A 6,215-nucleotide genomic window follows, 5' to 3' on the forward strand; every position below is an offset into this window, starting at 1 on the left:
TTTATTTATTGTGTGTGTGTGTGGCCAGCTCAGCCCACCAGGGGGCGGGGCTGGCTGGCATGTGGTGCTGGGGATCGAACCGTGGTCCCTGTGCTTTTGCCAAGCTTGTTTCAAGTAGGTGCTTTAGACCACTGAGCCATCTCTCCAGCCCAGTACCTAGCTTTAAAAACCTATGACAAGGGGCTGGAGAGATGGCTCAGTGGAATAAGCGCTTCCCTTGCAAGCACAAGGGTCTAAGTTCAATCTCCAGTTCCAAAAAAAAAAACACAAAACCTAAGACAAGGAGGCCGGGGAGATGGCTCAGTGGAATAAGCAATTCCCTGGCAAGCACAAGGGCCTGAGTTCAATCCCTGGTTCCGCAAAAAAACCAAAAAACTAAGACAAATCTCTTATGATTAAGTCTCTTAGGATAGTACCTAGCACTGAGTAAATCCTTATATAGTGAGCTAGAATTACCATAAAGTTTCAGACTGGCTTAGAAAATGTACCATTTATGAAACTGTCAGTCTAGAGAAATGTTAGTGTCAAGGTGGGTTGACCCAGTAGTGGTTATATCTTGTTCTGCTGTCAACAAGACTGAATCCTTTTCATCTCAGGATGTTTGATTGGAATAGGGCCATTTACTTGCCATTTCTATTTAGCAGGAAAGATAAGGCCTCTGGACTTAACAAGCTTTTCTTACTGGTCTGATTGGGCCAAATGCAGATGGATGTTTGGCCCTCAACCATGAACCAGGAGAACGTTGTACACTGACTGTTGTTAAGCTCTGTTCTTTAATGCACAGACAGAGTGGATGGAGTCGCATACTGTCCATAGGTCATCCAGCCAAAGGTTAACCGCTGAGCACCTACGTGCTCCTGAGTTGGGGAGGAATCTGTACCAGGTTGTCTCTTCTTTTTTTCCACTGACATTTTAGTTTCAGATACCCCAAACTCACCTAAGTTTATTATCACTGTTCCATTTGATTTTGTGCTTTGAAAATTTGATAACATTTATTTTCTCCGTTTTTTTGGGGGGATATGTTTGTTACCATTGTAGTGGAACATGGAGAGAATGCACAAGCTAATGCTTGCAACTCAGTTCACTATCTTTAACAAGAAATCTTATTGGTTCTTCATTTGTTGTAGGATTTACATAAAAAGTAAGATAAATGTTTTATATATTAGTAGTGTTTCAAGGAAACAGCTCATAATTGTAGGTAGTTATAATGTTCAATTTTTTTATTTTTTAATTTTTTTATTTCCAAGTAAGCATTTTTATTTATTTTTTTGTATTTTTAGGGAAGGGTCTACAGGATGTACAGGGTCTCACTACTAGATTGGACTCATAGTGATACTCCTGTTTACAGCCTCTCAAGAGCTGAGATTTATAGGTGTGTGTCACCATGCCCAGTCTCAATTGCCACCCTGTATCAATTACCAACTCAGCGCATGGGGCGATGGAACCCCTAGCCCCTGTACCTGCTTGCAGGTACCCAAGTGAACATTTTTAAAAACTTACAAAATAACATATATTCATCCTAAAAACAAGGATAAGTGCTTATTACTAAGGAATGGAATAAAGAATGGAAGATTCCCTACCACATGTGCACACTTTCAGAGATGATTACTTTGTAACATGAAATATTGTGTTCATGTATGCAGTCAATATAAGTTTTACAAAATGAATATGAACATAATTTATATCCTCTACTTTAGTTATACAGAACATTTTTACAACTTATTAAATATGGATATACCTTAATTACAGTTTACTATAGTTTAGTTATATTATAAGTTATTTAATCATTCTTACTTACATAGTTGTTTTGCTTTTTTTTTTTTTTTTTTTTTTGCAGAACCAGGGATTGAACTCATGCCCTTGCTCTTGCCAGGGAAGCATTTATTCTACTGACCCATGTCCCCGGCCCTGTTTTGCTATCTTAAAGAATGTCAGAGAGAATATTCTAACATAACTTTGTGGTTTACAGGCTTGAGCAGCATGAATTTCTAGAAGCCTATAAATTTTTAGTAGTGTTGAGAGTTTTGCTTTTTGTGAAGGCTTATCCTACTATGTGTATGCTTCTACCAGTAGTGTTTCCCACCTTTTTTTTTAACCAGCACTATTACTGCTCTTAACATTTGTTAACCTGTTTTATTACTTTGGGGGGGGGGGCGGAATCGGGATTAAACAACTCAGGTCCTTGTGTTAGCCAGGCAAGCACTTACTCTACTGAGCCATCTCCCTAGCCCCAATTATCTTTATTTTTGATTAGTTGAAAATGTCACACAGTTAACAGCTGTTGTTTCTTCTGGCTTTTCCTTTTCTATTTTTCCCTTATTAGCAAGAATTCTTTATTAGGATATTAATCAAATGCAGTGTACACCTTTTTTGCTATTTTCTTAAATACATGTTATGTCTTATCAAAGAAAAATTAAAATATTATGTTTGGGGTGTTTTATTTTGGTTTGGTTTTTTGAGACAGGGTCTTGCTTGCTATGTAGCCTTTTTTGAGTGGTTTTTTGGTACTGGGAATTGAACTCACGATGAGCTTATGCTATATGTAGCTTTGAACTGGCCTTAAACTCGCTTATGCAACCCAGGCTGGCCTCAAATTCACAGCAGTCCTCTTGCCTCAGCCTCCCAACTGCTGGGATTACAAGTGTGTGTCACCACAATGATTTTTTTTTTTTTTTCAGAACCGGGGATTGAACTCAGGTCCTTGCGTTTACCAGTCAAGCGCTTATCCTACTGAGCCATTTCCCCGGCCCCCACAATGATTTTTTTATATAGGATAAATCTTTTCCAATATAGCCTCTGAATTTGTGTCATGGTTAGGTCTTTTCAGCTGGGTGTAATGACATTCCTGAAGCTCAGCATGGGAAACTTAACAGCTTCAGCAAGGCTCTGTCTCAAAATCATAAAAAAGGGCTGAAAAATGTGGCTCTGTGTGAAGACCCAAGGTTCTTTACAGGGAGGGGTAGGCCCTTGCTAAATTAAGAAAATAAAATTTTCTCAAGTTTCAGTTTCAATACTCCCAGGCATCGACACATTGTTGAAACAAACTGTCTTGAAACTATTAACAGCTCTCATTTCTTTAACAATTGTTACATAGGAAAGCTGCCTAAGAATTATGACCCTAAAGTTACCCCAGATCCAGAAAGATGGCTGCCAATGCGAGAACGTTCTTACTATCGAGGAAGAAAGAAGGGTAAAAAGAAGGATCAGATTGGAAAGGGGACTCAGGGAGCAACTGCAGGAGCGTCCTCTGAACTGTAAGTCATGGCTCCCCAAAGAGGTCGTTTGAGACCCAGGTTGTTTCTGAGATTGACTCAAGGCATCTGGTTAGAATTTATTGATCTATTGTAAATAGTACACATATATTTGGAAAAGGAAGCAGCACATATATTCAACTAACTGTAGGTAAACATAACATTAAATTACTAGAAGCATTAAAAATGTTATTTCTACATAGCAGAATTAGAGATGATTTAAACTTCATTTGCTAAGCCTTCTAAAAGTTGACCTATATCATGTATTACTTATTCTTTAGTTATTAACCCATTAAAAATTCAAAATAAAAATGGACGGGGAGCTGAGCAGCCCTCCTTAAAGGGAAAATGTATGAGAGATTATTAGGTATGGAAAGTAAAATCCATGTACATCTTTTTTTTTTTTTGTACATCTTGATACCCTTTTCCTTTGTTGAATTTCTGAATGACTGTAACTTTTCTGGTATGTTGATTTCAGGGATGCCAGTAAAACTGTGAGCAGCCCTCCTACCTCCCCAAGACCCGGTAGTGCAGCAGCTGTCTCCGCCTCTACAAGTAACATCATACCCCCACGACACCAGAAGCCTGCAGGGGCTCCAGCAACAAAAAAGAAACAGCAACAGAAAAAGAAGAAAGGAGGAAAGGGTGGCTGGTGATTCGAATGTTCTTGGTCCAGCCTATTTTTAAGTGAGTCTCAGTGACACTAGGACCATAATAAAAGTGACACAGCGAGAAGCACAGAACTGCCCCCTCTTCCATCTCTATATTTCCATGAAATAATTTCTTGTGCATCAACTAGGAAAACTTCTTCCTCAAACTATCTAGTTGGATTTGTCCTATTTGTCCCACAGTTTTGCACATGGTATAAGGACTGACGATGATTGCGTATTGACCTACCTTGTTACCCATTGCATCCTTTAACATTGTGTTGATCTTTTTTTCCATTTCACAGTTAAGGCACATTTCCCAGAATTTAAACAGAGGGGCCAGGAGACAGCTCAGTAGAATAAGGCTTCCCTGGCAGGCTGAAGGGCCTGAGTTCAATCCCCAGTTCTGAAAAAAAAAAAAAAAATTTAAACAGAAACTCATTCTGCTTTTGCATGTAGAGTCTGAAGATTGAAGGTGTTTGTTCTTATTAAGTCCCACTTCAATGTCTCAGAAGGCTCTGGGAGACTAAAAGTGGAATCTTTTGAGCATTCCATATATTTGCTTAGAAATATGTGATTAAAAAAAGGGACCTTATTAAAACACTGGTATTCTTCACTCAGCTAAATGAGTGGCCCACAAACATTAAATATCTTAAATAATGTTAATCACAGATTCTCTTCATGTCATACCAGAATGGGCAGCTTTGTGCCCTTCATTTTCAGTTTCATATTATGTTAACATGCTGATAAGCACCAGTGAAGACCTCAAAAAAAAATCTGTCAATGTTGTTAGACCTAGTGTCCGGAGGTCAGATTGGTTTGGACTGTCTCAATCAAAAAGATTATTGTGCCTATCAAGAACATAAATTGACTTCATTACATAGAAAATCAATACCACACAGTATTAAAATCTAACAACTGATTTGCCCCATTAGGATACTCAAATATTCTTCTTTCTAGTTAATGGATTATGACCATTCATTACCTTTCCCAAAGTAATGAAGTATTTTCCAATCTGTGATGTAAATATTCCTTGTCTTTTCCTTGCCTACAAGCCACGTTGATTCAGCAGCTGTGAGACATGTTAGGATGCATATCCTCATGGGTATTCATTTACTGCTGTCCAAGATACCGTTCATTTTAGACTTTGAGTATTTCCTTGTGATCATATTTCTCTGTTTTTGGTAATAAAGTGCTGCTGTGTTTGAACATAACTACTAAAACATCTTCAGAGTTTGTTTAAAAGGCTTCCTCTATAAAAGATGGGTTACTGTCTTTTGGTTTTACATAGTTCAAATCTGCAGTGGCATCTAAACAAGATCTTAAAATGATTTTATTATGACATAATGCTTTTTTTTGAGCTCTAGAGAGAACAGTGGCTTGGTAACAATGACATATATATTCTTTCTGTTTACTCTGTTTGAGAAATAATCATTAGTAACTCTTAGTAGTCCCTTAAATAGTTGTAGTTGAAGATAATACTTTTTTAGGTTAACAGAATCTTGGTGAAAATTACACATCTTTGAAAATTTTGGCCCAAGGCAAAACAGATTTATAATTCTTTAATTGTTATTGATAACCATTGGTGTTATTTTTCTTTGCAAAGCAACCAGAATCTCGTTTCAGACAGGCTATTGTCAAATTAAGTGTTAACATCTACATTAACTTTCTAGTAATTCTTTGGACAGGCTGACAGTGACATACATACTTTGTATTTGTGTGTGTGTGTGTGTGTGTGTGTACACATTTATAAAATCCAGTATGGTTGTATCCATCCACTGTGGCACATTTTTAAACAAAATATTCCATCAGTGAGCAAGAATGAAAGTGTTGGGTGTTGAGGTTCCATGGAGGACTTCCTCATTAGAGTATCTAAGAATTGCCTTTTTTTGCCTTATTTTTATTTATTTATTTTTTTAAAATTTTTTTGTGGAACCGGGGATTGAACTTGGGCCCTTGCGCTTGCCAGGAAAGCACTTATTCCACTGAGCCACCTCCCTGGCCCCAGAATTGTCTTTTAACCTCTGTATAGGATTGTCTTATTTGACAATCTGTATAAGATTGTCTCCTCACAGCAGAATAAATCTAGTGGTATCGTGTGAACCCAGTTTAAACTCCACTGAAAATTAATCACCTTACTGTGTGTATACAAACAGAAATAAACTTTGTACATGTGGTCTTTTTGAGACAGGATTTTGCTATGTAGTTCAGGCTGTCCTTGAACTCAGCAGTCCTATTTTAGCCTCCCGAGTGCTGGGATTGCAGGCATCTACCACCACAGAAGTAGACTTTTAAGGGCAACAAGCATGACATTTTC

This window comes from Octodon degus, unplaced genomic scaffold (assembly GCF_000260255.1).
Source record: "Octodon degus isolate 3935 unplaced genomic scaffold, OctDeg1.0 scaffold00019, whole genome shotgun sequence".
Classification (NCBI taxonomy): domain Eukaryota; kingdom Metazoa; phylum Chordata; class Mammalia; order Rodentia; family Octodontidae; genus Octodon; species Octodon degus.